Source organism: Rhinopithecus bieti, unplaced genomic scaffold (genome assembly GCF_001698545.2).
Source record: "Rhinopithecus bieti isolate Rb0 unplaced genomic scaffold, ASM169854v2 scaffold_7681, whole genome shotgun sequence".
Taxonomy (NCBI): Eukaryota; Metazoa; Chordata; class Mammalia; order Primates; family Cercopithecidae; genus Rhinopithecus; species Rhinopithecus bieti.
In genome coordinates, this window is record NW_016806571.1 from 5784153 (window position 1) to 5806484 (window position 22332).

General features: G+C 35.8%; 1 protein-coding gene and 1 pseudogene across 5 annotated transcripts in view; one reads left to right on the plus strand and one right to left on the minus strand.

Annotated features, from left to right (window-relative positions):
• The window catches only part of BABAM2 (BRISC and BRCA1 A complex member 2), a 460475-nt gene that overhangs the window by 115965 nt on the left and 322178 nt on the right, over positions 1 to 22332 (plus strand). The window lies entirely within an intron of this gene.
• LOC108532737 (protein FAM133B-like) lies at positions 16878 to 18061 on the minus strand (annotated as a pseudogene).

Here is a 22332-nt window from a genome sequence, read left to right on the forward strand (position 1 = left end):
GCAGAAACTCTACAAGCCAGAAGAAGTGAGGGCCAATATTCAATACTCTTAAAGAAAAGAATTTTCAACCCAGAATTTCATATCCAGCCAAACTAAGTTTCATAAGTGAAGGAGAAATAAAATCTTTTATAGACAAACAAATGCTTAAGAGATTTTGTCACCACCAGGCCTGCCCTACAAGAGCTCCTGAAGGAAGCATTAAACATGGAAAGGAACAACTGGTATCAGCCACTGCAAAAACATGCCAAAATGTAAAGACCATCGATGCTAGGAAGAAACCGCATCAACTAACGAGCAAAATAACCAACTAACTTCATAATGACAGGATCAAATTCACATATAACAATATTAACCTTAAATGTAAGTGGGCTAAATGCTCCAATTAAAAGATACAGACTGGCAAATTGAATAAGGAGTCAAGACCCATCAGTGTGCTGTATTCAGGAGACCCATCTCATGTGCAGAGACACACATAGGCTCAAAATAAAGGGATGGAGGAAGATCTACAAAGCAAATGGAAAACAAAAAAAAGCAGGGGTTGCAATCCTAGTCTTTGATAAAACAGACTTTAAACCAACAAAGATCAAAAGAGACAAAGAAGGCCATTACATAATGGTAAAGGTATCAATTCAACAAAAAGAGCTAACTATCCTAAATATATATGCACCCAATACACGAGCACCCAGATTCATAAAGCAAGTCCTTAGAGACTTACAAAGAGACTTAGACTCCCACACAATAATAAGGAGTCAGACTTTTATTATACATTTAAATAAAATGTGCAGTTGATTTTTGGTTATATTCCCTCAGGATCTTTAAATTATTTCATATTCTTCACTTGTTTCAAAGGCTAGTCTTACAACTGGCTTGCTTTGTGTGCTCTTGGTATACAGGGTCTTTTGAGGGAAGGCTATTTATTTTTTAATAAAGTTTTAATTTTAGAGTTTTTGTTTTAGATTTATAGAATTGTTGCCAAGACAGTACAGAGAGCAGAGAGTTCCTGAGTGCCCCACATTCCGCTTCCCCTATTGTTAATATCTTATATTACTATGGTATGTTTGTGACAATTGACAAACCAGTATTGATATATTATTATTAACTAAAGTCTATACTTCATTAAGATTTAAAAAATTTTTTCACAATGTCGTTTTTCTATTCTAGGATCCTATCTAGGATTCCACATTGCATTTAGTCCTCATGTCTGTTTGGGTTTCTCTTGTGACAGTTTCTCATATTTTCCTTGTTTTTGATAACTTTGATGGTTTTGGAGAGTGACTGGTCGGGTATTTTATAGAATGTCACTCAGTTGGGATTTGTCTGATTTTTTTTTTCGTGTTTAGGCTGTGGTTATGGGCCTTTGGTAGAAAGACCTCAGAGGTACAAAGCCATTTTCATCATATATCAAGTCATACTGATAGTCACATACTATTGATAGGACTTTTTGCTATTGTTAACCTTAATCATTTGGCTTGAGGGAGTGTTTGCTACACTGTAAAGCTGCTCTTTCTTTCCCCCTTTTATACTTTACTACTGAAGGGTCTCACTGTGTGCAGCCCACAGAAGTGGGGAGTTATGCCCTCTTTGAGGGCAGTGTCTGCATAAATTATTTGGAATTCTACTGCATGGGAGATTTGTCTATTCTCTCCATTTATTAATTTATTCAGCCATTTATTTAATCAGTGTGGACTTGCAGATATTTACTTTATAGTTTGGGTTACAGTCCAATACTATGTTATTTATTTTGTTATTCAAATTCTTCCAGCTTTGGCCATTGGAAGTTCTTCCACTTGGTTCGTATATTCCTTTGACGTGCCCCCATCATTATAGGTGTGTTTATTTGTTTGTTTTTTTTGTAGCATTTTCTTACTTTCTGGCACTATGAGATGATCTAGGTTCATCTTGTCAGTTTCCTGCTCCAGTCTTAGTATCAGTCATTTCTCCAAGGAGCCCTTGTCCTTTTTATTGGAGAAAGGTCTTAGAAACCAATATCTGAGTGGTAGGTGTGATTGTTGCTACTGGGATGTCATTGCTTTTATTTAGGTCCTTTCAGCTCACAGAGCAAGGAAATGTGCGTATCTATAAATATTTGTCTGTGTAGCCGTCTGTACCTATATTAAGGAAACATGATTTTACTGATGTCTTCAACTCTTATCTACTTCCACATGGATCATTCCAGTCACCAGGAAGGATTATTTTAAGATCCCATTTATGTATGTACTGATGTCTGCCTTCCTGTGATATTATTCCTGTCTTTTTGTTAGTTAATTCCTTCTACAAACATGTATTGAGTCTATTTTATATTTAAGGCTTGCACTAGGTGCAAGGGATACACAAATTAATGATTCGTTGTTGCGTTCACAGTTTCTTCAATACCTGTTTATTGAATACCTCATATTTAGGCACTGTGCTCCATGCTCACACTTTAGAAGTGGAGAAAATATGGCTACAGACAGTTATGCTATAAGGCAGGTTGGAACTGTGATACAAGGTAGAAAGGAAAGTGTTCTTGTGTTGCTATTAAATAGTACGTAAGACTGAGTAATTTATAAAGAAAAGTAGTCTATTTGGGCTCACAGTTCTGCAGGCTGTACAGGAAACATGGTGCTGGCATCTGCTTCTGGAAAGAGCCTCAGGGATCTTACAATCATGGCAGAAGGCACAGGGGAAGTAGACATGTCACATAGTGAGAGCAGGAGCAAGAGAGAGAGGAGGGGGTGCCACACTTTTTCAAACAATCAGATCTCATGTGAATTCAGGGTGAGAACTCACTCATTACCATGAGGATAGACCCACCCCTATGCACCAAACACCTCCCACCAGGCCCCACCTCCAGGGAGTTAGATTTCAACATGAGACTTGGAGGGGACAAATATTCAAACTATATCGGAAAGGTAATAACAAAGTTCAAATGAAGAAGAAATTACTTCAGGAAAGGCAATCACATGATGAATTGTAGCAGTTAGAACATGATGAGATGCAAGTGACAGAAAATATAATCAAACAGGTGAAAAAAGAAAAAAAAGAATGTATTGGTTCATATAACAGTAAAGACCAGGGGAAGAACTAGCTTGGGGTGTGAATAGTTTTAGGGTTTAAACAATGTCATCAGGGCTTTGCTCTGCCTTCTGCTCAAGCTGATAATATTATTAGGCTCTTCCTAGTATCTCCTAGTACTTGTAGGTGAACGTCACAATACCAAGTTCCAAAGAAGAGGAAGTCTGGTATCACAAAGTCTTGGAATTGAGACTTGTCTTGACTTACCTCATATAGGTCATTGTATCCGTAAACATTATTGCTCTGGGGAATAGAATGTGCTGATAAGCTTAGCTTTGCACATATGCTCCATCTGTTTCACAGATGTTGTTTCTGTGATTATTATTAATCAAGGTATTCATTTTTGTTTTGTGAACTTGTCCATATGTTTGTTATATTTTACAATAAAGTTTTTTTTTTTAAAAAGAGCTAAGTATATTCAGCATATAAATATTAATCAATGTAATTCCTCAGATTCAGGTAGTCCACTTAATCCTAAGATGGCTATCTACAAAGAAATTTACTCCTAGACACATCATGGCAAATTACAGAAAACCAAAGACAAGGAGAAAAACCTAAAAAAACAAAACAAACAAAAAAAAACAGAAAACAAAAGAGCAACCATTAGATTGTTAGCTGACTTCTTAATATCATTAATGGAAGATATAATACAGTTTAGTGATATATTTAATGTGATAAACTAAACAACCGTTTAAAATCCTATACCTAGCAGAAAGATTCTTGACTAATTTCAGTGAAATAAATCCATTTTCAAGTAAACAAAAGCAGAGACTTTGTCATTAGCAAACCTTTACTAATTCTTCAGGGAAATGAAAGACAAAAATCTCAGTTGGAAGATAGAAGTGCAGAAAGGAGTAAATGGCAACAAAATATAATAAAGGGAGCCAGTAGCTAAAGAGGGTATAAAATTATAAATCATCTAGAGGGTGTTTTGGCTAGAATTGTTTTATACGTTTTGGTGGTTATTAGGATTTATGTTCCCAATGTACTTCATGTAGGCAAATATCAAAATTATGTGACTTCTTGGTGTTTACTGATTTGGGAGTGGGGAAGTGGGTGACCGTAGGGTGAAAAAAGAAAATGACATTAAAGCTTGGCTTTGCAAATAGATAATTTAATGTTGACCATGTGTCTGCCATCCTGCTTTCTACATTTCTCTTATTGTATTGCTGTGTGGTGCTGTGATTATTTCATGGGGAAATCAGGAATATATTGATTGCTGGATCGTACCTCCCAAAGATTTCAATTTATTTATTTAGTCTGAGGTAGAACCTAGGCATCAGTGGTTTTAGAAAGCCAATTCTAAGGCTGGGCAACTTGGCAAAACCTTGTCACTACAAAAAAACACAAAAATTAGCCAGGCATGGTGGCGTGCACCTGTAATTGCAGCTACTTGGGAGGCTGAAGTGGGAGAATTGTTTGAGCCAGGGAGGTTGAGGCTGCAGTGAGCTGAGGTTGTACCACAGCACTCCAGCTTGAGCAACAGAGTGAGACCCTGTCTCAAAAACAACAAACAAAGCCAATTCTGGTGTTATAGCCAGAGTCAAGAACTACAGGTATTGAAAATGAATATGGGCGAGACAGATCAGAATTCTAGACTTAGTTCTATTGATTACTAGGTGGATTATGCTGGATCTATGTATTTATTTATTCATAAAACTGATAAGTACCTATCTCACAAGGCCATTTTAGGGAATAAAGATGGTAATATTTGAATGTAAAAATGGAAAGAAAACCAGAGGTGTGGAGGCCAAAATGACCAAGGGCAACATATAATCATTACCAGAGAGAACTTGGCACATGGATGTATTTTCAAAGAAGCCCTAAGTTTACCTTTATAATTGAAGCAGTTGGTTTTGACTTTTGTACTTATCTTTCAACTCAAATAGAAAGAAATGAGGTTTTGTGCTTACTAAAGTCTTTAGGATTGGGATTGCTCTGCTGTACTTGGGTGGGTTATCTACAGGAATGGCACATTACAGAGGAAGAGCTCAATAATTTGAATCTGGTTCTAATATATGTTTTCTCTAACATTTTTAAAAAGCAAAAAAAAAAAAAAAAAAAAAAAAAAACCCTTACCATTAAAAACATTTTCAGAGAAATTACATGCATCCGCGAGAATTTTTATGCCAACGGCAGCCCCACACAAAGCTTTGAAGAGCCCAAGCCAGTAAAACCTGTAAAAGGAAAACGCCAGCTCCAGCCCCTTACACTGGTTGATGTATCTTTAACCACAGGAGAGTTTCTAGCCTTGAATTGACAAGGACTCATTAGATCTTGTAATACATTTAAGAATGTTTTTAGAGGTAGATATAAAAAATAGAAGCAACATTATTATAACAACATCCACACATGACACAGTTTTTGAAATATGTTCAATGAAATTTATGAAGAAGCCCAGATTGAAAGTAAAGCTGGATTAATTATAGAATTTTTAAAAAGAAGGACAGCTAATTACCTTAAAGTACAAAAAGTTTTAACTAGAGGTTACAGTTCACTTTTTAAATCAAGGGGGGGTGGTTCTCAGGAGGTTAAAACAAAATTAATTGCGACAAAACACTAATTGACATAAAATTATTATAATATTTGTGTGTTTAAAGATACTTTTTTTGTTGTTAAGAGATGGGTCTCACTCTGTTACCTAGGCTGGAGGTGTGGCGGCACAATCACAGCCCGCTGCCTGCCCTCGACGTCCCTGGGCTAGGATATCCCCCACCTCAGCCTCCCCTTGAGTGCGGACCACACTTCTATCCTGCTTAAAGATCATTTTAAAAAGACTTGTTTATTTTAGTAATTTTGAAGATGGTTTTCCAAGGTTACACAGAACTTTAGCCCTAGTTAGCACCCTCTGTGAATTAATTTTTAAAAAAGCAAAATGTGTCCTCAATGAGAATTTTGACTTAATTTAAAACTAATTTAATGTATAGTTAACCATTCTATTTTGAACTTCAAGCTACTGTGTAACTTTCTACTCCAAATTCAGCAAATCTATACAAGATTAAATTAAAGCATTTCAAGTCAAGGAAAAAGATAACTATTTTAACTTTGGAGTCATATGGTTTATTGCTATAGAATAGAACGATAGAAAAATTCTGGATTAACTAGATTTGATGTTATTAATGTATCTTTCCTAGTTCATAGGTGAATACACATAGACAACTAGTGTGTTTTTACTGAAATTAGAAAATCTGTAATAGTAATTGTCAACCTTTTCATACTAAACATAAATAATTGAAATACTGTCTGTTAATCTAAGGATTTTGACTTCTTGAAGAGAGCTTTAAGTCCATTTCTTTTGTTTTATTAGTAGTTTTTGGACTTTTAAATTTGTAAGTATTAAATTTGAGATAAAAATTTTTGTGCTATTTTGCAACATGCCCTGTGAAATTTTCTTTGTCAAGGAAACAATGCATTTTAAAATGTTTATAACATTTAGAATAAAGGACTAAGGAAGTTTTGAAAATTGATAAAATTTTAAGCCAGATTAAACAATTAAGATTAATTGCATACCTTGTTTAACTTTTAGCATCATGTCATGGCTATAAATTTGTAACTAGCCATTTTAGAAATCCAATCATAATTCTTAGGTATAATTTTCAGAAATGAAAACAACAAAATTAATTACAACTGTAGAATTCCCTTATTTGAAAAGCTTTCTATTTTGGAGTATTGTATAATGAATCCCCATGGATCTCATATCAATAATTGCCACGTCATAATCTTGTTTCATCTATACTCCTATTCACTTACTGCCTAGCATCGTAGTATGAAGGAAACCCCACATATTATGACATTTCATCTGTAAATATTTCAGTATAATACTCAAAAAGATAAATCTTTTAAAAAGCATAACCAAAATACCATTATCTTATCTGAACAAATTGACAGTAATTCCCTAGCGTCATCAAATAACCAGTCACTGTTCAAATTCCTAATTGTTTTAATTAAGATCTATGCATTGCGATTAATTGTTATGTCAAGTCTTTTTTAACTTACTAGTTTTCTCCATCTTTTTTTTTTTTCTCCCTTTTTTGCAATTTATAGCTGCAGAAACAGGGCCATTTGTCCTAGAAAATTACCACAGACTAGATTGTGCTGATTGTATCTCTGTGGTATAGTTTAACATGTTCCTTTGTTCCACTGCAGTTCGTATAAATTGGTAGTTGGATATATGTCCCAAATTTCTTGCACCTTAAATTACTTGGTACATAGTCACAAACTGAAAGTGACCCTGGTTTCCCCTACCATCCTGGTTTCTAAATTTTGTGAAATAGCTGAAATAAGGACTATGTGCTTTATTTTATACACGACATATAGAGGCATCTTTAGATTTTATTTAGATAATTTTGTATAATGCTTGACTGAAGATTAGAATTTGCAATGACATTAGTTATAGCAAAATGAGACAAATATGTGTAGAGCAAGTAGAAAAGAACTATCAAAAGCAACAAGGACTGTAAAGGTACAGTATCCTGGTGTCATTTATTTTAAGGACAGGTAGCCTATTCACCTAAAACGTCCCTAACTATATCACTCTTTTTAAAAAATGGCTATCTGTTCTTACAAGAGTGACCCCTGTTCATCAAGTAAGGTGAATTATACTAAATATGCTTTATTTTGAACAATAACAGGAGCAACTAGAGAGTTAACAGTTTAGCATTTGAAGGATTAAGGAACTACACATTGTAGTTGAAAAATATGATGATCTGGTTAATCTGTCACCCCTGTATATGATATATTTAATGTGTGCATATTAATGTTAGGTGTCATATATAAAAATTACAGAAATTCTTCTGTATTGAGAATATTGGGGAAATAAGGTGTACTGATTAATTCAATATTCAGACTCATAAAAATATACTATATAAGCTATATATGGACCACCAGTTCTTTTAAAATAATTGATTTTTAAAATAAAATACCCCTCACACTAAAAGTAGAGCATAATTTGATCTTTTTTTTTGATTGTTTGGAAGCATTTAAGAGACTTTATAGCATCAGAATTATTATTAACCTTAATTATCATTATATTGTAGCAGTATAGCAGAGTTGATTAATGCAGAGTTCCAAAGTAATGTTTGTTACCAGAGGATTTTCACTGGATTAAGAAAGCCTGGATGGTAGTCACAAAGAATCACATAAAGAGACAGGAACCACTATGGATGCATATATATGTGTGGCTGCATACATAGACTTGTATTTACTCATGTGCACAGGTGTACATATTATTAAATTTATAATGTATATTGTTAAACACATATACATATATATCAACTTGTGACATGTGCAGCCATTACCAGTACTAAGGAAGCTACAAATGGAAGGAATTTGATCAAAATTTACCAAGAGGAAATTGGCTCCAAGACATAATGCTTTTGGCTGGAGAAGATAGTGATCCTGGCACAGTATACTCTCTATTTCCTTGTTAGAGCTCCAAGATTAAAAGAATTAGCTACATAGAGGCAGATGCTTGGTAGCTTTCTGGAAGCACAATTATAAGGTTTATGAAAAACAGGAAGATCAACATCACATACAGGTTTTATGAACTGGGAACTGATTTAATGTGCTATTTTGTATGCCTTAGACCTTGTCTATTGAGCCATAATAATTTCATTTCATTTTTATAACTACTTTTACTTTTTTTTTTTTTTTTTTTTTTTTTTTTTTGAGACGGAGTCTCGCTCTGTCGCCCAGGCTGGAGTGCAGTGGCCGGATCTCAGCTCACTGCAAGCTCCGCCTCCTGGGTTTACGCCATTCTCCTGCCTCAGCCTCCCAAGTAACTGGGACTACAGGCGCCCGCCACCTCGCCCGGCTAGTTTTTTGTATTTTTTAGTAGAGACGGAGTTTCACCGTGTTAGCCAGGCTGGTCTTGATCTCCTGACCTCGTGATCCACCCGTCTCGGCCTCCCAAAGTGCTGGGATTACAGGCTTGTACATTCTCATTTTAAGGGTGATAGCCTTTGGAAAGAAATTATGTCTTAGAATGCTTTTAAGATACTATTTTTCAGATTGTTCAAACTTTTTGTGATTGATGACTGTAATTAGTCATATTGCGTATTGTATTTTCAGAATTGCTCTCCAATTTTCTTTTGTCTACTTCTGCTAATAACCACAGATTAACTTGGCTCCCAGTAGCCAGTATCTTTATTGACCCTGGAAAATGTTTTGGATCTTTAATATACTTAATTTTGTTTATAATGAATTGAATAGTGGTGATCATTCACTTGAAAAATAGTTTCAGTGCCCACTTTGAATAACCCATAATGTCTAACACAGTATTTGCATAGAGATGAATAAGATACTGTTCCTGTTCTCCCAGAGTTTATAATCTTATAGAAGGCGAGTGATATGAAGTAACTATATTACCCAGACATTCAGTGATTTCTTATGAATGTTAGTGGGTGCAATGAATAGGAGAGATTTCTTTTTATCTTTAATTTTCAGTGACTGAGAAACTTCAGCTATTCTTTTGCTTACATGACACCAATAAACAGCTGATACATCTACCATAAATGAAGAGACCATGAGAGGAAATAAACAGTCTTTTCAGGAGATGCCCTAAAATCTCAGTAATCTTTTTTGTAGCAGGGGCTACGAACTCAAATGTCTGAAGGAGCCAGTCAAGTGTACCCAGGTAACACAAATGAATGAAAAAGTAGGTATAAAACAGTTGGAATTGGTGAGGATTGTGACCTGCTGAAGTGTGTATGCTTTGTTTAAAGATTTTCAAATAAAAATTTGTGTGGGTCAAAGAAAGCATGTCTGCAGGCTGAGGCGGTCAATTTACAAATGCTCCATAATTCCTTAATCTTAATGAAACCATCACAAAAACATTTGAGAGAAAAGATGATGATTTAAAATTAAACACAAATAAATATGTTCAATTTGAGAATGATCACACCATTGAGTAAGCTATTTGGCACTTTCCCCCCTAGGGCACAAGTGACATTAAATCAGGGGTGATGGGATCTCAGGGGGAGCCTGGATGATATTACAGATCTAGGCAGATGAAAGGATCAAATTTAGTAAAACTCAGTACTGTAGGAGAAGCAGAAATGAGCAAGAGTGATGTTGGCTTTCCATGGTTGAAGATGTTTTTCGCCCCTGCATATGGGCAGCTCTGGATTCCAGGGGTAATCATTGTTAGAAATAGACCAGAGGTCTGGAGACACAATCTGTAACTTCCTGGGAATACATATGGGGCAACTCATAGAAAGCTCTAGTGAGTGGAGCTTTTAACCATCATTTAGTCAATGGATTATGTGAAGGTCTAGCGAGTTTATATGAAATTATTTGGGCCTTTAATCACAATGAGAAAATTCACTGGAAAAATAATTAAGTGTTCTGGGTTTTGTCTGCTATCTGAATGCCTGAACCTGACTCCAAAATCGTGAAAAGATTGTATAGGACCAAGGAGCAGATCTCACCCCAGGTGTACTTAATCAGTGTATCAGAGGGTTGTATCTGATACTCTGTCTTTTTAGGATGCTTCAACAGTTATTCTGATGATAGCCAGGGTGGAAGCTAGGGTAGTAGGTAGGAAAGGTTCATATACTTGTAGGGAAAAATCAGGCTTCCCTGGTTAATGAAGATTGCATATTGACAGCCTTTTATCAAGGGATTTTTTTAAGAGTAAAATGCTTTTATTAATAAAAGAAACCTAGTCTGTTCGACGATGAGTTGATGGCAGTAGAAATTGGCAGCTTGGGATGTTACGGTTTTGTTAAGGTTTGTGAAGCACTTCGTTGGAGAGAGTATGTCTCCATGATTATTTATCCTGAGACCCAGGGAAGGCTGTTTGGATGGTACCATTTGAAACAGATGCTTTTATTTAGTTTACTTTGAGAAGCCCCACAATTTTGAAAGAACTGGTGAGGAATGAGTTTAGGGGCTAGAGACGGATGGCAGTAGTTTAAGGAAGTGACAGTTGATGAAGCAGTAATCATTGTGTATTGCTAAGTTGATAAATGGCTTGAAGTCAGTCACCATGGCTGCCTTCTGGGGACCCATTTTAAGTCTCCTGGAGAGAGAATGTGTACAAAAGATGTAAAGGTTTACTGGCCGGAGGCACACATTTCCAGTGTGGCATGGAGCCAGCATTCATATGATACCACAGGACAGCTTGTACATGCTGAATATTTCCAGTCAAGTGGAGGAAAGGTAAAAATATCTCCTGTTTAAGGGACCGTGAAGCCAGCGAAGACCTCCTGTCTAAGCTCAGTGCTAAAGAAGGGCTGGGGTACTGCTCATTGTGTGCATGTCAGTAATCAAAGACACGTGTCAGTAATCAAAGGGTCCTTATTTAGTCTGGAACAGTTGTTCATTTTTCTCCTTTACGTCCTTCAATGGGACTGTTGGCTTTTTTTATAAGTTTCACTTGATTACCCACTGAATCAAATACCTTATTGGTGTTTGAAAAGCTGTAGGATGGGGAACATCTCAGATACCTATTTCAGATCCATTTTAACTTAAATTTATTGAATGAGTTGTAATATACAAAAATATAGTTTCTGTTTTCCTCTTTTCCTTATTATTTATTTTTTCCTTAAGAAAATCATTATAATCATTGTTGGGTTAGTAGAAATAGATTAATTCTCTATGTAGATTTTTCTGCAGATAAATGTAGGAATCTATTCAACTTTTGTTTCTGGCAGAAAACCCACACCAAATCCATACTTTTGGTTGAAGTGCTCTTGAATAGTTACATGGCCTGGTAAGAGCTCATGTCCCTCTTCCTCTGGTCTTTCTCCTAAAGAGGTAAAATGGTGATAATGGTATTGTGGTGTGTCAGCACTCTTTTATTTTCTTATTTTCTTTTCTCCATTTTCTTAAGTGACAGAAACCTGATTCAAACTGGCTTTAACTATAAAGAGAATTAATTGGCTTAGAGAACTCAGCAGTCCAGAATTGAGCATCAGACAAAACTTGGTCCAGTGGCTAAAATAATGTCATTTTAAGGACCTGGTTTCTTCCCATTTCTTCTCTTCTCTGCTCTGCCTCCCATTGTGTTAACTTTTAGTCTCCATATCTGTATAGGTTCACAAGTGTTTTCCCTTATGAATAAAAAATTGTTACTCCAGTTCAGACTTTATATTATCCTATCGTAGGAAGAAAGTAAGCCTTTATTTCTCAGCAGTCCCAGCTGATGTCTTTATTTATCTCATTGGGTTTGATTGGTTATGTGTTCAATGGCTGAAGCAAACATTGAGCTAAGTGCATAGACAATGTTGATGCGGTTAGATAGTGAGGGCCTATAGAGCTTATAGAGGACTGGAGGTTCCCACTCAAAACTCATGCCTGAGAATGGGGAAGGGAAGTCTCCCCAGCAAAATTTGGGTTGATGTTATCAGCAAGAGGGGAATGGATGTTGGACATGAAACAATGGATGTTTACTAAATATAGGTTTCGGCCAAGGATATTATATGGATCTGGGGATAAGTGGTAGAGTTTTTAGGGGGAAGAGTAAAGACATTGAAAGCTCTTTAATATCCCATGTGCTGTGCTTTGTGGATATGCTTTCCTTCAGTTGAGTGTCTATTTCTTGCTCTTATAGCTGCATGTGGCTGTTACAACCCGAAGAGCCTGGGGTAGTCTCCTTTTCATTTGGAGTTTTATCTGCCCATTTCCACATGAGTCGTGTTACTAGGACATTGGTGGTTTTAAGACCACTGGCCAGGAAAGCCTGTAACTGGGATTTTGACTAAGAGGAAGAGGGTCTGGCAAATATTGCAGGTCTAAAGTCCAGAGAGCTCAGCTAAGGTGAGGAGAAACAGTTACATAATATAAATCCTTGTAGCCCAGGGGCCTAGTTTCACTAGGGAAGTCATCTAGGGCAGAGGTCCGCAACCAGGTGCCAGAGCCTGCAGATGTTTCTCCAGTTGTAAATAACAACTTGGTTGAAGCTATTTGCTCTTCTTGTTCCATACCGCCCATTCCTGTGGGTTTCTTTGTGATTATCATAGTCAGAAGGAAAGAAGAATCTACCGTGGGGTCTGGTGCCGTCTGAGACAGGAAAAAAGTTACTATCTTGATTTGGGAGAATGGAAAGGAGTCCCCTATGGCTATAAAATATTCAGTGCCAGCAGAGGGTCGCTAAGCTTAAAAGATCTTTCATTGTGATTTAAATAATTTGCTCCAAGTTTAGAATCTTTGGACGGAATTTGGATTCTTAACTTTCTAAGTTTGAAAGATTCCTGAAGACATTTTCTGATGAAAAGTGTAACACTAACAAAGTGTTTGCTTTAACTAAATGATTGCAGTTAATTTCTTGTAAAGAAACACAGAAGCACCCATTAACTTAAAATAAGCTCACACTGTTGTTTCTTGTAGTACAGCCAGGAAAAACAGTAACAAGCTGTCTCCTTCAAAATCACATCCCTGGATGATATTCGAGCAACCTGGAAAATTTAAATACATCCCCAGGAAAAACAATTTGAATTAAGTTAGAAATCATATTTGCTAATTCCCTTTCTGCCATTGCCTTTCATTCTCTGACTCTGAGTAGCATTAATTGAGAAGGTGTGTGGTGTCAATAGCTAAGGTAAATGGTGACATTCATTTCAGAGCCACAGCCAACCTAGGGCCACAAAAATAGTTTTAATGTTTAGGATTCATAAATCAAATTTTAGCCTACATTGACATTTTGTCCTAATAATATTAATTCATATATTTTTGAGAAACCACTGGTTTAAAACTTGAGCATTTTGGCCCCAAATAGATTTGATTTTGTATTTAAAAGATATTACTTTACAATTGTGAGGATAAAGACAAAACCTATGGAAGAAAGAGAGTAGATTTAGTTATTAGTCATTCTAGTACTCTTCACGGTGCTGATATTCAATAATTTTAGTGTTCTTGGCCTTAGTTCTCTAATACGTGTTTTGGAAAATACATTATTTTTATTCTCTAAGTATTTACAGTTTTAAGAGAAGAAGGGCTAATTAAGATTCTTTTCCTTTGGGTATTCTTTTCATTCCTGTCCCATTTGAGGGAGTTTCCAAGATAGAAAGGAATCTGCCTACTTTCTTTCTCTTAATAAATGAGGAAGATTGGATCAAGAGATGTGGTTTAAAATTTCTTCCCTCTCCACTTCTCTCCCACTTTTGTTTCCTCCCATTTCTCCATCCCCAATTCTTAAGAAAGAAACACAAGTTGGAAATAAGCTGGGTGATCCTAGAGACTCATTTGAAGTGGAAATTCAAGATGGAGTGGGGCTGCATACTGGTCACTTTCTTTTAAGAGGAACTGAAAGGTAATCTATATAGCAATTTCTGATGGGCAAGAAGGGACATTACAGGCTTTTGAATTTTATAAATGAGGCCATAATTATAGTTAGGTATCATTTTGGGATACTTTTACATGTTTTAGGTTTAAAGCCTACTTGCCTGTGGAGGAAACTAGACATGTGAAGTATGCCACCTTGAAAGATTCTGACACCCTGGCACAAAATCGAGATGATAAATTCTTGTAAGATTCCACCTGTAGATCATCTCTTGATAGACATTTGAACACGCCCTAGAATTCCTGTTAGTTGGAAGTCTGGCTTACCTAGCAACTGATTGAGGCTGCCTACCAAATGGCATTTTGAAAAGTTCAGACTTAACAATTTCCTGTTTTGCTTTTTCTCCATTATGAGTCTTACCAGTCCTATCACAAACTTTTATGGGAAAATGGTTTCTCAGCTACAAAGGTATTTGTGCATTTTGCCCAAGACATATGTCGTCCTCAAGAATATATAACTGTCATGTTCTGTATTGACGTGAGAATCAGGATCACATTACCACAAGTAGCTAGAAGATTTTATTGATTGTAAGCCAGGGAATGGTCTGATTGATTTTATCCTGCAAGTTTAAAAAAAAAAAAAAAAAAAAAGCTGTTTTAGAAGGACAGACAGACAGACACACACACACACACACACACACACGTGTGTGTACACATGGCTAACAGCGAAGTTGGTTGTTGGTTGAGAGGCAGATCAGAACCTTGGAGAGCTCAAGATAAAGGAGGGGCAGAACCACAATCAGAAGCTTCCATGGCTTCCATGACTGCTCCCCAAAACTCCCAAAACGGATGAGTTTTCTGGAGCAACTGCCAGCTCCACTCTGCTTACTGTTAAATCCTACATATGTAGGATTTAAGAAGATAAATCCCTTTTACTCCAAGCATGAGCTGCATATTTGTTGACTAATTTGATAATTTGTGGCTAAAGTCTTAAAACAAAACAGAAAGGAAAGAAACAAAGGGACATACTTTTCTTTAGCACGTTTTTGTGAAGATCCTATGCTGTTCCTCCATGGCCATGTTATGATTACGGATTCCACTTAGCAGAGCTTCTGGGATTGAGATGAAAGTCACATATAGGACTGGTGGAGGTAAAGTTAAGGTTTCACTGAACTATTCACTGTGTATTGGACTAGATCAATTTTTCCAAAAAAAGATTCTTTTCAAATAACATCTTTGATAAAACTCCAACCAAGCCAAACTAAAACAAAAACTAGGAGAACAGAGATGTTCTGGTTGAAACAGGGTTTGGAAAGTCTGAAGTGCCTTCTGTTCAGACTAATTCTGGCTCCACCAGAAGCCCCTAAACACAGGTCGCAAATCACCATGTTTTACCCGCGTACATTCAGTTTTACTTGTCAGACACAGTTCCTAAGTAAGTGTAAGGACTTATCCTGTGTTTCTAGGAATACTTTTACTAGCCCAAATTAATCCCAGAAGTGGCCATTTATTGCTGTCTACTTAGGTATTCATTTGGATGGCAGATATTTGCATTTCTTTCTTTTCTTTTTTTTTTGTCACTCAACTTGTTTATGGTAAGTCTCAGCTTCAGTATGAAGCTGTTTTTTTTTTTTTTTTTTTAAATCAAAACCCTGCATTTTACATGCTAAATATCTTGGCAAGTAGGTTGTTAAACATAGTAATGAACTTAAGACAGCCAGAGTGAGGAGTTAACAAAAGCTAAACATTGCAGCCTAAACAAAACTCATACAAAAAATAAACTATCACTGGTTACATAAAATTTTCCTGACTGGTTAAAACTTAGTATAAAATATGCATTTTAGAATCCTTAGCTATCAAGTTCAAAAAGTACCAGTGTCTATTTAAAATAATTCCTTTCCCAAGCCAAAGTGTAATCAAAATTATTTCAAATGGCATAACACATTCTAATGCTAAAAAATATTCATGATTATTGAAGTGGAGGTAAATCCCAGAGCTTTTGGGACTTTCTCATGCTGCAAATGGCTGTTTCTCTAGTTCACTCAAAGCAGCATATGACAGCATCCAAGGATGACACTAAGCTCAGTAAAAGGCAAGACTGCTGGTAGCCAGCTTTGACACAATACAGATGTGTGAGGATCAAAGGCACACTATTCTGCTAGCTAAAGAGATAGCAAACCACCCCCTCCAACCTCCTTCCCCAGGTAAATAAAAGTATACAAGGGGAAAAAATTAAAATTCACTTATTTACAGAATAAGGGTTTTGAAATATTAATGTAATCCCTCCTTCAAAAATTTTAACTAGAGTCATCTGATCATTTCTGATCACATCTTAAAGATATATCCAGATTCAATTTCGGTTGGTTTATCCTTAGACACTTCTAGTCAAAAGTATCGATTTTATTCCCAAATATCTTAACCACTAGTATGACTGCAGTGTATTATCTCCCAGAGTTATCAAGCGCTGGAAGAGAAAAAAATAGATGTTCAAGCAGCAGGCAACATTTATGTTTGAAACATTTATGTTGAAAGATGCCTTTCAGACAGTGGCATCTGAGTGGCTACCGAATAGTCCAGGAATAATTCTAAAAACAAGAAAATTCATGCATTTTAGTAAATATGTTGTAGTTTTCACAGTTGAAATTTCCTCAGACATTGTGCTTTCTTTATAAGGGAATCCTGATTTTTCTTAATGTTATGGTGAGTCAGGACTTGAACTAGCAGCCTTCTTTTTCTTCTTCTTACTGTGTTTCTTATGTTTCTTTTTCTTTTTCGTTTTTTCCTGTAAAGATAATTCCATATTATACATTACTACATAAAAATATGCAAATTAAAAGCATCTTTACCATGCTTCTCCTAAGCTACTACATAATTCCAAACAATCCACACANAGATGCCTTTCAGACAGTGGCATCTGAGTGGCTACCGAATAGTCCAGGAATAATTCTAAAACAAGAAAATTCATGCATTTTAGTAAATATGTTGTAGTTTTCACAGTTGAAATTTCCTCAGACATTGTGCTTTCTTTATAAGGGAATCCTGATTTTATTAATGTTATGGTGAGTCAGGACTTGAACTAGCAGCCTTCTTTTCTTCTTCTTACTGTGTTTCTTATGCTTCTTTTCTTTTTTTTTTTTTTTTTTCTGTTGCTTTTCTTGTTCTTCACTGCTTTTCATCTTTTTTGCTCATACCTCTTCAATATACTCTGATTCTGACAAGGATTTTGATGATAAAGGTTTATCTTCTGAGTATATCTTTCTCTTTTTTCTGAGTCCTTTAATGTCCTTTTCTTTCTCAGTGGCATCTTTTGACTTCTTTTTCTTTTTAAAACTATCCTTACTGTCTGATTCAGTTTCTGATTTGGACCTTTCAGAAGATTTATGTGAATGGTTCTTCTTTCTCTTTCTCCATGTTCCTTGTCTCTTATCCTTATCTTCAGAATCTGAAGAACTGCTGGAAGAATCAGAACTTGATGAAGAAGAAGATGAATACCTACCAGATTTCTTCTTTTTTCTTTCTCTGTCGTTTTTTGGATGAGCTCTCACTTCCACTTAACAATTTCCCCCTGTGGTTTTCTAGTTCTTTCTTCCAGTTCTCATTCATTTTATTCAGCCAAAGCCCCAGAGCCTTTCTTTTTCTTTTCTGGTTGCTCTTTTATTTCTTTCCAGGTAGGCCTTGGTCTATTCAGATAATCCTGTATTGTTGGCCCTGAAGACTGGATTGAACCCCTTGATCTTGCCATTGCTGTTGAATGCATATAGGCCACCCATTTGTCCAACTTCCCCATGGTGCTGGGCTGAGCGCACAGTCGCACACCGAGGGAAACCTGGCCAGAGAGACGGCCGAAGTGGGCCCTCCTCAGGTGCATTTCTTTCTAATTAGCTTCTGTGCATCCCAGAATCCACTGTGTTTTAGACTGTAATGAACAACTTCAAACATCATAGCAACAATCTCATCAGACTCTATAGGCTCTGCTTACAAGGGGGAAGAGAATTATTAGAATGTTTGAAAATAAAGCCATGGAGGATCACAGAACTACCCTGTTTAATTTTTTTGCCTTACCAATATTTATATCTATGAGTGTGCTACAGTTTGTAGTAATGAAGAGTACTACTATGATATTCTTTCTTGTGTCCACTTCATTTTGTTCTTAATAGTTGGATCTTCTCAAGAACAAAATCCCAAAATATAATCTGCAAGTTAAAACCATAAGGGATGTATATGATTGGCAGTGCTGTGTTACCTTTTTTTGTTTGCCACATGACTATAAATATTTGAAGGGTAGTTACATGGAAGAAGGAGTAGACTTGCTTTTCTTAATCCAGCTTCTCTTTCTCCCATCCTCAAATTCATGTTATGTCCACTCGACTTTTCAAAATTTGTAACTTGTTATATTTGAAGAAATTAGGAAAATGTGTTTAAAATTATTTCATTTCAATTGTTTTAGATGATACATTAAAGGAATTATACATACTTAACAAAATGTACAGTGTAAACACTTATTGCTGATAATACTTGGTCCTCTTACAAATAGGTCAATAGCAAATTTATTTTTGTTGTTATCCTTGGTGTTTTCCAGATGGAGTGACATTTAAAAAAATCATGCTTGTTCAGTTCCAGTTTTGTTAGAAATGTAAAATGTTACTGGTGATTTCCTAAGACTTGCCATTTATTTTATTTTTTTCTGCATATTCTATATAATTTATTCATGATTATAGACATTAGAAGTTTAAAATTAGAATTTCCCTAATGCACTGTTACTTTCTATGTTGTAGAAAGATTTCTATTTTTTTCTTTTTTAATAGCATTATTGAGATCTAATTGATATATAGCTCATCCATTTGAAGTATAAAATTCAGTTGTTTTTAGTATATCCGCAGAGTCGTGCAGTCATCAATTACCATAGTGAATTTAGAACATTTTAATCATTCCCAAAAAGAAACCATGTGCCCACTAGCAGTCCTCATTTCCCCCCAAGTCCCCAGCCCTAGGCAACCACTAATTTACAGTCTGTCCCTGTAGGTTTGGCTTTTCTAGACATTTTGTATAAATGGATTCATACAATGTGTGGCCTTTAGGTCGGCCTTCTTGCACAGTTTAATGTTTCAAGGTTGATCCCTGTCATTGCATGAATCAGTATTTCCTTTCTTTTTATTGTGGAATGATACTCCATTGTATGTATGTACATATTGTATTTATTCATACGTTGGTTGATGGACATTTGGGTTGTTTGTACTTTTTATCTATTAGAAATAATGCTACTATGAACATTTGTATACAGTTTTTTTTTTTAATTTTTAATTTTTGTATTTCAGTAGGTTTTGGGAAACAGGTGGTATTTGGTTATATGAATAAGTTCTTGAGTGGTAATTTCTGAGATTTTGGTGCATCCATCACCCCAGCAGTGTACACTGTGCCCAAGGTGTAGTCTTTTATTTCTTGCCACCCTCACCCTTTCCTGAGTCCCCAAAGTCCAATGTGTCATTCTTATACCTTTGTGTCCTCATTCTTATACCTTTGTGTCCTTGTAGCTCTTAGCTCCCACATGTGAGTGAGAGCATACGATGTCTGTTTTTTTATTCCTGAGTTACTTCACTTAGAGTAAGTCTCCAATTCCATCCAGGTTGCTGTGAATGCCATTATTTCATTACTTTTTATGGCTGAGTAGTATTCATATATGTGTGTGTGTGTGTATATATATATACACACATATATATACACACACATACACACACACACCAAATTTTCTTTATCCACTTGTTGATTGATATTTGGGCTAGTTCCCCATTTTTGCAATTGCAAATTGTGCTGCTGTAAACATGTGTGTGCAAGTATCTTTTTCATATAATGTTTCCTCTGGGTGGATACCTAGTAGTGAGATTGCTGGATCAAAAGGTAGATCTACTTTCAGTTCTTTAAGGAATCACCACACTTGTTTTCCATAGTGGGTGTACTAGTTTACATTCCTACCAACAATGTCAAAGTGTTCCCTTTTCACCACATCCACGCCATCTGTTGGTTTTTGATTTTGGCCATTCTTGCAGGGTGAGGTGGTATTGTATTATGGTTTCGATTTGCATTTCCCTGATAATTAGTGATGTTAGCATTTTTCCAAATGCTTGTTGGCCATTTGTATATCTTCTTCTGAGAATTGCCTGTTCATGTCCTTAGTCCACTTTTAAAAAAATTTTACTTTAAGTTCTGGGATACATGTGCAGGACGTGCAGGTTTGTTACATAGGTATATATGAGCCAGGGTGGTTCGCTTCATCTATCAACCCATCATCTAGGTTTTAAGGCCCACATGCGTTATATATTTGTCCTAATGCTCTCCCTTCCCTTACCCCCCAACCCCTGACAGGCCCTGGTGTGTGATGTTCCCCTCCCTGTGTCCATATGTTCTCACTGTTCAACTCCCACTTAATGAGCGTGAGCATGCTGTGTTTGATTTTCTGTTCCTGTTAGCTTTCTGAGAATGATAGCTTCCAGATTCATCCATGTCCCTGAAAAGGACATGAACTCATTCTTTTTTTATGACTGCATAGTATTCCATGGTATATATGTGCCATATTTTCTTTATCCAGTCTATCATTGATAGGCATTTGGATTGGTTCCAAGTCTTTGCTATTGTAAATAGTGCTGCAATAAACATAGGTGTGCATGTGTCTTACTTTTTAATGAGATTATTTGTTTTTTTCTTGCTGATATGTTTGAGTTTTTTGTAGATTCTGGATATTAGTCGTTTGTCAGATGTATAGATTGTGAAGATTTTCTCCCACTCTATGGGTTGTCTGTTTACTCTGCTGATAGTTTCTTTTGCTGTGCAGAAGCTTTTTAGTTTAATTAAGTCCCATCTGTTTGTCTTTGTTTTTGTCGCATTTGCTTTTGGATTCTTGGTCATGAAGTCTTTGCCTAAGCCAGTGTCTAGAAGGGTTTTTCCTATGTTATCTTATAGAATCTTTATGGTTTCGGGTCTTGGATTTACGTCTTTCATCCATCTTGAGTTGATTTTCATATAAGGTGAGAGCTGAGGATCCAGTTTCATTCTTCTACAGGTGGCTTGCCAATTATTTCAGCACCATTTGTTGAATAGGGTGTCTTTTCCTCACTTTATGTTTTTGTTTGCTATGTTGAAGATCAAATGGCTGTAAGTATTTGGCTTTGTTTCTGAGTTCTCTATTCTGTTCCATTGGCCTATGTGCCTATTTTTATACCAGTAACATGCTGTTTTGGTGACTATGGCCTTATAGTATAGTTTGAAGTTGGGTAATGTGATGCCTCCAAATTTGTTTTTTGCTTAGTAAGACTTTGCATTTAGATGAATGCAACACAAAAGAGTTTCGGCTAAGGAAGGCACAATAAACTGCTTCAACTGTGACCACTACACTTTAGCATGTTGAATTCGCTTTCTGGAAATGTTCCGCAAGGCTCAGAATTTAAGAAATAGTAAATTCAAAGTTACTTGAAGCATGTGTATTTAGGGCTAAATGATGCAAGATTTGTTTTCCAGAAGGTTATGGCACTGGCTAACTTTTTTAGTTGTTTAGAAAAGACAATTGGAGTCTGACCTTGTAAAATGTAAAATGACAAATGGAATTTCTTAAACTTTGAGATTGAAAACAGTTTGAAATGAAATATGTGAAGTGTGAAATAAAATATGTGAAGTATGCTATTATGTTTTCTTAAAAGTTGTATTTCCATTATGAAAGTATGTTCATGTCTTATGTATACATACATACATATACATGTATATACAGTCAGAAAATTTGGAAAATACGGAAAAACAGGAAGAAGAATAAAACTCTTTTAAATAGCTTCCAACTATGGATTTCAGTTATTAACATTTCTCCCAAAAAATTTTCCATGTATAGATGGTTTTTGCTATGGAAGGTTGGGAGAGGATGGGGATAGCCAAGTTGTAATCATAATGTGTATGCAGATTTATGTCTCTCCTCATTTAATATTTTAACAAAAGTATTTTCTGTGCGATTGCAGTTGTTTCTGTGCTATTGTAATTGTTTATACAATTATATATAATACTGTTATTATATATAATATA